Genomic DNA, 10,183 nt, shown 5'->3' on the forward strand with positions numbered 1-10,183 from the left:
GCAAGGATTACCTGGTGGAAGGACTCCACCAGCTGTCAGATTCAACCACCCACAAACCCTGCCACAGTGATCCCATTCCAGAAATCCAGCTGGGTCCCTAGTCTCTCCTCAAATCCTTAAGTCCATCCCAGACCCTCTCCCCAGTGTCCACCGCACTCCCACCTTCTACATGCTTCCTAAAGACCATGAACTCAACCACCCAGGACACCACACTGTGGATGGCTTCTGTGCCCCCACTGATAGAATCTCTGCTCTTGTAGATCAACACCTTCAGCCTATTACCCACAACCTATCCTCCTATATAAAAGGTACCAACCATTTCCTCCACTGACTTCTCACAGTTGCTGTTCCTTTACTACAGTGTGCCCTGCTCGTCACTATGATGTCACCTCCCTTTACACTAACATCCCTAATGCCCATGGCCTTACTGCTGTTGAACATTACCTTTCCCAGTGCCTGATGGACTCCAAACCAACAACCTCCTTCCTAGACACCATTAATAACTATACCCTCACTCACAATTACTTCTCCTTTGAAGACATTACCTGCAAACAACTCCGGGATACAGCTACGGACATCTGCATGACACCATCCTATGCCACACTGTTCACGGGCCATCTAAAGGAATCGTTCCTAAACATCCAGAAACCCAAACCCCTCACCTTTTTCAGATTCATTGTTGACATCTTCGTGATCTGGGTTGAGGGTGTGAGTACACCCTCTCTCCATTTCTCCACCTCAAAGATGGCTACATCAGTATCTCTGTCCATATCAAACCCACCAACCACCAGCAATACCTCCACTTTGACAGCTGTCACCCATTCCATGCCAATAAGTCCCTTCCATACAGCCTAGCTACATGTCGCCATCACATCTGCAGTGACGGGACATCCCTCTCGAAATATACTGAGGATCTCACTGAGGCCTTTGCAGATGGTAATTACCCTCCCCCTCTTGTACAAAAGCAGATCACCTGTGCGTTATCTTTACAGTCAGTCACTACCTCCCAAAGTCCCACTGTCCGGCCACGGAAGAGCATTCCCCTCGAGATCAGTACCACCCAAGACTGGAGCAGCTGAATAACATTCTCTGCTGGGGTTTCGACTACCTTTCACTTTGGGGTATTCCACTGCCCACTGAACCTACATAATATCCTATTCCATCCCTACACAACCTCTGCTCCTAATGCCTTGCCTCTTGGCTCATATCCCTGTAAAAGAACCAGATGCAAGGCCTGTCCCATACATTCTCCCACCACCGTCTGCTCCAGTCTGGTCACAAACATCACCTATCCCATCAAAGGCAGGGCTACCTGTGAACCAGTCATGTGACCTACAACTACACTGCAACTACTGTTCTACATTCTATGTGGGCATGACAACCAACAAGCTGTCTGTCTGCATGAATGGCTACTGACAAACTGTGGCCAAGAAACAACTGGACCACACTGTTGATGAGCATGCCACCCAACACTATGTTCTTCATTTCAATGACTGCTTCACAGCCTGTGTGGTCTGGATATTTTCTACCAGCATCAGCTTTTCTAAATTGAGCAGGTGGGAACTCCCCCTGCAATATGAAGAAAACAAAGGCTGAGTCTCATCAAATGCTCTCAAGTACAAATGGTAAGGATGCTATTAGTGAAAGAATGTGTCACGAGTGGTTTCAACACTTCAAGAATGGTGATTTTAACACCGTAGCCCGGCATAGTGGTGGAAGAGAGAATGTTTTCGAAGATGCGTGTAAGGAGTGTGTGTGTGTGTGTGTGTGTGTGTGTGTGTGTGTGTGTGTGTATTACTGACAAAGGCCTTGTTGGGCAAAAAGTCACTTTCCGACCGTCTTTTTGGTGTGCCTTTCTGCGACAGCATCTCTGCTATATGGCTAGTAGCAACTATCCTTTTCATAATATTGGTATATTGGTAGAGTCTATCCTGGATTTTCCATTGTTTAATACACTTAATATTCCGAATAACCAGACAACTGATGTGATCAGTTCCAGTGATAAATCAATAGTGTACATGCAAGGAGAAATGCCTCATATGTAGAGGCAAATCACAATTATTCCATGCTCTTGCAAAGAAATTTGTGATACACTCCCTCAGAACCAAAAACTGTCATATAGTTGACAATATTTCAAGTAAAATACTAAAATCACAATGTATTCAGTTACATATGCAGTGCACCACTATCATGTGGGATAATTCCAGATAGACTGGAATATGCTATTGTAAGACCACTTCACAAGAAAGGTAGTACAACAGATATTAATAATCACTGGCTAATTTCACTACTTACCTCCTCTTCAAAGATACTGCAAAAGAGTAACTACATAAGAAACATGACACACCCTAGGGTGTAGATAGAAGGTTGCTGCAGTACAGCTGAAACATCAGACATTTTATTACCATCTTGTAACATAATGTGGCAGTATACTCAGCAGAACATGTGGCTTCTCCACAACACATGCTGTCTGGACCCCTGCCTCAATATCAAATTCTAAACATTACATACATGGGAGTTGTCCTAGCAACATATTCTGCAAACCTCTAATGTTCCAGGCCTCAGTCTCCTCTAGCCCCCATTCCAGATGCACGTCCACATCTCCCCCCAGGACTCCAACGTCACTCATACCACATCCACACTCTCCTCTCACAGACTTCTCCTTCCTGTGTTTTACTTCCCCATGCTAATCAATTCCTCTTCATAATTGTGCATTGTGCCCAACTGTCCCTGCCTGAGCCAGAATGAGCTCACTGATGCCACATTCCTATCCTGTGCAGCTGGTGCCTCTCCCTCTCAGCTGCCAACCACCTTCACCAACCATCCCTCCCTCCCCCACCCCCCACCACCACCATAACTTTTTTCTCCCTTTGCTCACTCGACTCTTTTCCCCAACTGAGCTGCCGCACTGGCCCAATGAAGTCAGCTGGGATAATGCAGCCATACACGTGTGTGTGTGTGTTTGTGTACTTTATAGCTCTGAATAAGGATTTATCAAATTTAGCAATGTTCTCAGCATTGTGCCTGTAAACAATTCAGCTCCTAACTACTCAACAAGCATTACCTCTAACCATTAAATTAAAAGAGTAGTGTTTTATAGCCAGCAATATCACTACAGCACAATTAGAATCAGTCAGCTCATATAAATAACTAAGTGTAGCAATGTCTCAGAGGTTGGTCGGATGGTTAATTAGTTAGCTATATGTTCCATGGATCATCTTGCACAATAGATCATAATGATATGGAATGAGTCATTTTACATTCACACTGCAAATTAATTTGTATGAATGGTTATATTCTGAACATTTCCAAGTTATTTTCATTTTTTGTTTCAAAAAGAAAAAATATATACAGATGTGAGTTAGTAATTCCTACCCACCATCTTTTACACATTACAGTAATGAAAATTGCTCTACAGAGCTGTCAGCAAGAAATTTTCTCAGCTTGTTCTCAAATTTTACTTTTCTGTCTGTCAAACATTTTACATCACTGGGCAAGTGATCAAAAATTTTTGTTTCAGCACTGTGTGCCCTTTTTGTGCTAAAGACAACCTTAATGTGGAGTAATGAACATCATTTTTCCTATTGGTATTTTAATTATGTATTGAACTATAGTGGATTATTTACAACAAACTTCACAAGGGAATAAATATACTGTGAAGCAGTAGCCAGAATGTCCAACTCCTTAAACGAATATATACAAGATGACTGTGAGTGAGCACCACATGCTATTCTTACAGCATGCTTTTGCACAATAAAGACTTTCTTTCTCAGTTACCTCAGAACATTATCCCACAAGACATTATTGAAAGAAAATATGCAAACTATGTCAACTTACTGTTTTGTCTCTCCCCTGGATATGCTATGATTCTAAGTGGACATGTGGCTGAACTTAGGAGTTGCAAAACGTGGTTTTTTCAGTTTAAATTCTCATCAGTATGGACCCTTAAGAATTTTGAAGTTTCCATCCTATTTTTGATTTGCTCACCATGTGTTACACTTATCTTTGGCATGGTACCCATAGGTGTGCAGAATTGGATATGTTGTGGATTTTGAAAATTGAGGGTGAGACAATTCTCAAAAAACAGTCAATGAGACTTTTAAGAACATTGTTTACCACTTCTTCTGTTTTTGTATGTATACTTGAACTTATTACATTAGTGATTAATGGAAAATCTCATATAAAGATGTGAAACAAATACTAACAAAGAGATAGAGGGGCTGGCCAGTACTTACCTCAGCTCAGTACAGCCGATAGATACACATAAAACAGAACCGAAAATTTACGTTCCTAGCTTTCGGAACAATTGTTCCTTCATCGGGGAGGAGAGAGGGGAAAGAAAGGGAAGAAGGGAAAGGAGATTCAGTTACTCACAACCCAGGTTATGAAGCAACAGGGAAAGGAAAATAGGGAGGGTAGCAAGGATGGAGGCATGGTTGTCAGAGGGAAGCCAAAGATATTCTACTGTAAGTACTGTGCCAGCTTCAAACCAAAGAGGATGCATACAGAAGTAAAGAGGTATATAGTATAAAGATAAACACAACTATGTAGGATGAAAAAATGCGTGAATGGCTAAAGAGGAAAGGGAAAGAGGATAAGACTGAAGAGTAAATGGGAGTGAGGTTGTTTAACGTAGGTCCAGTCCAGGGGGATGGCGGGATGAAAGGATGTGTTGGAGTGCAAGTTCCCATCTCCGCAGTTCAGAGGGACTGGTGTTGGGTGGGAGAAGCCAAATGGCACATACGGTGCAGCAGGTTCCTAGGTGCCTAGAATTATGCTGGAGGGCATGCTCCGCTACTGGGTATTGGGCATCTCCTAGGCGGACAGTTCGTCTTTGTCCATTCATGCGCTCAGCCAGTTTAGTTGTCATGCCGATGTAAAAGGCTGTGCAGTGCAGGAATGTCAGTTGATAAATGACGTGTGTAGTTTCACACGTGGCCCTGCCTTGAATTGCGTATGTTTTACCAGTAGTGGGGCTGGAGTAGGTGGTTGTGGGGGGGTGCATGGGGCAGGTTTTGCAGCGGGGTCGGTTACAGGGGTAGGAACCACTGGGTAGAGAAGATAGTCTGGGAATATTGTAGGGTTTAACAAGGATGTTACGGAGGTTAGGGGGGCGACGAAAAGCAACTCTGGGTGGTGTGGGGAGAATTTTGTCAAGGGACGATCTCATTTCAGGGGTTGACTTGAGAAAGTCATGTCCCTGGCGGAGTAATTTGTTGATGTTTTCGAGGCCAGGATAATATTGGGTGACAAGGGGAATGCTTCTGTGTGGTCTGGGGGTAGGAACATTGTTGTTGGACGGGGAGGAATGTATTGCTCGGGAAATCTGTTTGTGGACAAGGTCTGCAGGATAGTTGCGGGAGAGGAAAGCACTGGTAAGGTTATTGGTGTAATTGTTGAGGGATTTGTCACTGGAGCAAACCTCTTTACTTCTGTATGCATCCTCTTTGGTTTGAAGCTGGCACAGTACTTACAGTAGAATATCTTTGGCTTCCCTCTGACAACCATGCCTCCATCCTTGCTACCCTCCCTATTTTCCTTTCCCTGTTGCTTCATAACCTGGGTTGTGAGTAACTGAATCTCCTTTCCCTTCTTCCCCCTCTCTCCTCCCCGATGAAGGAACATTTGTTCCGAAAGCTAGGAACGTAAATTTTCGGTTCTGTTTTATGTGTATCTATCGGCTGTACTGAGCTTATTACATTAGTGTCATCTGCAAAAAGAACTAATTCTGCTTGTTGTACATTATACAGAAGATCATTTTCATAGATGAGCAACAGTAGTGGATCTGAGGTTGAACCTTGCAGAACCCCATACATGATTTCTTCCTAATCATAATTGAGCCCCTGGATTATATTGCTTGAATTACTAAGTAAAACTTTCTGCATTTTTTTGTCAGATATGACATTATCCATTGGGTGGCTATACCATCAATCCAATATGAAATGGAAAAATTGTATGGGCTCAGGAGTAGGTAAAGTAGGTGGCAAACTTTGGGAAAAGTAGGATGCTGGGAAAATACTATCACTCTGCAAAGTGACTGCTTACAAAACATTCCTACAGATCAGCCTAAAATGTTCCTGAAGAGTGTGGGACCCATGTTAAATATAAATAAAAGAGGATACTGAATGCAAACAAAGAAGAGCAGCATGATTAGTCACAAATCTGTTTGGTCCATGTGAGAGACAGAGAAAGATAATCACCAAATAGTGGAAAACCTGGCTGGCAGACATCTGACCATGCCTAATAACTATCCTGTGAAAGCCTACTTACAAAATTTCAATAACCAGTATTAAATGAGGAATCTTAAAACATATTGCAGGAGGATCTGCAGCAAACTGACACATGGTGCAGGGAATGGCAATTGAATCTCAATGTAGACAAGTGTAATGTGCTGCGAATACATAGAAAGATAGTTCCCTTATCATTTAGCTACAAAATAGCAGGTCAGCAGCTGGAAGCAGTTAATTCCATAAATTATCTGGGAGTACACATTAGGGGTGGTTTAAAATGGAATGATCATATAAAGTTGATCGTCGGTAAAGCAGATGCCAGACTGAGATTCATTGGAGGAATCCTAAGGAAATGCAATCTGAAAACAAAGGAAGTAGGTTACGGTACGCTTGTTCACCCACTGCTTGAATACTGCTCAACAGTGTGGGATCCGTACCAGATAGGGTTGATAGAAGAGATAGAGAAGATCCAACGGAGAGCAGCGCGCTTCGTTACAGGATCATTTAGTAATCGCGAAAGCGTTACGGAGATGATAGATAAACTCCAGTGCAAGACTCTGCAGGAGAGACGCTCAGTAGCTCGGTACGGGCTTTTGTTAAAGTTTCGAGAACATACCTTCACCGAAGAGTCAAGCAGTATATTGCTCCCTCCTGCGTATATCTTGCGAAGAGACCATGAGGATAAAATCAGAGAGATTAGAGCCCACACAGAAGCATACCGACAATCCTCCTTTCCACGAACAATACGAGACTGGAATAGAAGGGAGAACCGATAGAGGTACTCAGGGTACCCTCCGCCACACACCATCAGGTGGCTTGCGGAGTATGGATGTAGATGTAGATACTACATTCTTCTTCAACTCACTCCTGTGGGCACTACAAAGGCAAAATTATATTGCCTAATTTCAGCAAAAACAGAGGCATTTAAGCAGTCATTCTTCCCGTGTTCCACATGTGAATGAAACAAGAAAGCCAAATATATGATACAATGGGAAGTGATTTTTTTTAAGTATATGGTAGAGAGAGAGAGAGAGAGAGAGAGAGAGAGAGAGAGAGAGAGAGAGAGTTTTCTGAGAGACTGCTTACCATGAAAGTCAACTCTGCTCTACACATGCATGCTATTAGAATGGGTCTGGTAGCTTAAAGAAAATTAACTGCATGCCTAGTTATCTGTGAGGAACATTAAAATTAATGACATAACTAACTGTAACTTAACTTCATTTCATCAACTGAAGGCTTTCATGTTTAATATAAACAGAGGACCTCTCTTTAACTAGGTTTCTTAATTCAGATTAAATGTAGACAATGTTGGTACATTATTTCATAATATTCTTTCAACATAGTATGCCTGTGTCCCAGTTCTTTGCAGTTGAGTGCAAATTAGCTGTAGTATCTCTCACTGCTGCAATACCAGACCTGTCTGTTGTTCATGTGGGTCTAATCAGTCAAGCCATGTGGGCCCAAGGTTATTTGCCTGCTACTGCTCTGCTGATTTATTTGTGTTAAGTGTGTGCCCTGGGGATACAGTACAGAAAACATATGTTGGTGCAGCACAATATGAAACTTCTAAGCATCGTTTTGATATGTGTTATATTTCACAGGACTACAGAAGAAGTACAAACAGGGGAAAAACTAGAGAGAGGTATGTGAATTCACCACGTTTTCTTACAAATATTAACCACTTTTCCAAACTAAATATTGTCAGTAAGCACAATCTTGTACAAATTAATGCATTTTGAGTGGCAAATCTAAAATATTAATGGCATTTTCTTCATACAAACAAACCTTTTATGTTAGTTACGCTGCTGTAACCTAGAGCAGAATTTTTTTTTTTTTAATTAATCTTTCTTACACAACTTTGTTTTTGTTGCCTTTGTACTGAACAGAACCTTGTAGAGACAACATTTCATAATGGCTACAGTTTCATTAATGTACCACGTGTCTTACTTGCTGGATATTGTAACATGTTACTGTAGCTGTTCTTTCTTCTTGAGAAAGAAGGCAATGATTCAACCTATGTTAGTATACTCTAGAATATACATTTGAATGCTACAAGTTCCAGTAGACTTCATCAATATTGCGGGAAATTCATAACTGAATGAGGAATCGAAGGAGAAGATTCCATAACTCCTCCCAAAATCAAAGCAGCCTTAAAGGAAGTTTTCGGATCCATAAACTGAGAAAACAAAGAAGGCATACATAATAACAGGACATGTCTGAACCACCTTTGCTTTGTTGTGACATTGTATTGTTTGCCTCAATTGCAGTTAAACTTCAACAACTAATGGAAACGTAAAGAAATTTGGAAGCAGGGCTGAAAATTAGTTATAACGTGACATATTAAAAAGGAGATAGTATAAATTAACAATGAAGATACAGAACCAATCGAGGAGTCTTGTGTTTCAGCCAGTTCAGGACAGCATCTGGATGAGCAGGTAATGAGATACACTAAAGAGTAAAAATGGCCTGCTGTACTTTTGGTACACTAAACAGGATTTTCAAAAATGAGCTTCTGATGTGTTTGAACATCAGATTCCATTCAGGGTGTATTGGTAGTTTTGACTTTTGACTTATCTGACAGTAAGACATGAAAGCGAAAACCATTTAAAAACTGCAGGATCCTCAGTAAGCACTGGAGATATGCATGTTGGTAATTACTATGAATGACATTAAAGCAAATGGATGATGGAAGAGTTTGGAGAGGAAGACATAATTGTGAATATATTGAAAATGAAACAGAAGTTATCATGTCGTGTAGCTAGTGGATGAATGGAGTATATGGGCCAGAAAAGTTCTTTGGTCAATTCAAAGAAGTAAGAAAACTGAGACGAAGAGCCAAATGGAAGAGACCCATGACATTAGATAATATACATAAGCCTCATGGATGCATATAGCTGAAGACTTTAATGCTCGAGAACATACAGAAAAGGCCTTTACCCAACAGCAGATATCAAATGGGTAATACAAAATATGGTTAAACGTATCCAGTAACTTTTGGTTACAGTTTAGTTTTCAGTTCACTGTTGTACACCAAACTAAGCACTCTTGGTCATAAGAAGTCAGTGAGTGTTTCACATCATTCCTGAATGAATGTGGACACAGTCACTACTTCTTGTACAGTTAACATAATGAGCATATGTAAAAAGTTGGACACTAGTTCAGGTTTCCATCTTGCATCTTTTCAGAGAGTTAAAATACACATAGCTATATTCTCATCATGACGTGATTCAGCTGGGTACTCCTTGTAACTTAAACTGTCATTAAAATTATTCTGCTGTTATCACATAAAAGATCCCAATATGCTTTCACTTATTTTTAACTCTTACAGATTTGCAAGGGCGAATGCTGTGGATGCCTGTCTGCAGTGACATCTACCGGCAACTGAGGCTTGACTCCATTTTCTGCAACATTCTTTGTCTTAAAGGAGGCTTCAACAGAACATCAGAATGCAGTGAAGGATATTGCATTTGTTATGCATGAAAATATAGTATCAATGGAAACAACTGAGTTATATCTCTGCAATGTGAAATAAACTGTTATACATATCCTCCTCTATTTTGGTTTCTTGCACGGTAACACGTCAATGGATTACTTTGCAACATGTCTTATCTCCAGAACAAAAAATTGTGTGTAAGATATAGTTATTATACATGAAACATTATTATGAATGTTTCTGGGTTAGAAGACAACATATTCAAGTGTATTTTATCAATACAAATATTTTTGCTCTTTTTTTTCATTTTTCTCTCCTATGTAAAAGTTTTCTCTCTTCCCCTTATCCAAAATCCCCCGTGACTGAATTATTACTGAATTTCACCTCCTGAAAATGAGATTTTATTAACATTGTGATCTTGTATACTAACCCATAAGTGGCCTATCAGTGAGTTACACTGTTATGCAGAAACACTTCTCTTTCATTGTCGACCAGCTGTGTAGGTAATTTGGATTATATA

The 10,183-nt window shown here is 40.8% G+C and overlaps 1 protein-coding gene across 4 annotated transcripts in view; it reads left to right on the plus strand.

The window, feature by feature from the left end:
* Positions 1–9,898, plus strand: part of LOC124605120 (ribonuclease 3) — a 295,599-nt gene extending 285,701 nt beyond the window's left edge. The window contains exons 24-25 of one of the 4 annotated variants that reach the window (XR_006978601.1): positions 7,832–7,872; positions 9,559–9,898. The gene's annotated coding sequence lies outside the window, so the exon portion shown is untranslated. The remainder of the gene's footprint in view (positions 1–7,831; positions 7,873–9,558) is intronic. The other 3 variants (XM_047136593.1, XR_006978602.1, XM_047136594.1) reach the window with 3 other exon arrangements.
* Positions 9,899–10,183: the final 285 nt, after the last annotated feature.

The sequence above is a fragment of the Schistocerca americana genome, chromosome 3 (genome assembly GCF_021461395.2).
Source record: "Schistocerca americana isolate TAMUIC-IGC-003095 chromosome 3, iqSchAmer2.1, whole genome shotgun sequence".
NCBI lineage: Eukaryota > Metazoa > Arthropoda > Insecta > Orthoptera > Acrididae > Schistocerca > Schistocerca americana.